Consider the following 488-nt stretch of genomic DNA (forward strand, 5'->3'; position numbering starts at 1 on the left):
AGCAATATCTAGTAACTCATAACCAAGTGAAAGAAAGCATTCTTGATGTGCTTCAGAGTTTAACCCTTGCATATGTTAGAAAAGGCCAAATGGCATAGTGGGAAAATGGAAAAATGAACCATGACATTCTCAGGTTAGCTGTGAGTACTTTACATAAGCATGCCATTTTCTTCTTCCACAACTGCACAGAATTCTTCAGCGGTACCAAACAGCAAAGGTGGAAGACAGAAGGGCCTCAGCTTCCTGGACTTGCCCTGTGGCCCGGGGTCTTCGGCCCACTAGGACCCTGTAAATCAGGTGAGCCTCCAAGGCTGGCTCCCAACACTTACAGAAATTGGAACTGGCAACCAATTCCTGATCAAAACCCTAAGTACCCATGCCATAAGAGATAAGATAGACAAGTCGTACCTCATCAAACTGACAAGCTTCTGTAAAGCCAAAGAAACCATCAAGAGAGAAGGGAGATAGGCCACAGACTGAGAAAAAAT

The sequence above is a fragment of the Carlito syrichta genome, unplaced genomic scaffold (assembly GCF_000164805.1).
Source record: "Carlito syrichta isolate Samal-C Ts95f unplaced genomic scaffold, Tarsius_syrichta-2.0.1 Scaffold315229, whole genome shotgun sequence".
Lineage (NCBI taxonomy): Eukaryota > Metazoa > Chordata > Mammalia > Primates > Tarsiidae > Carlito > Carlito syrichta.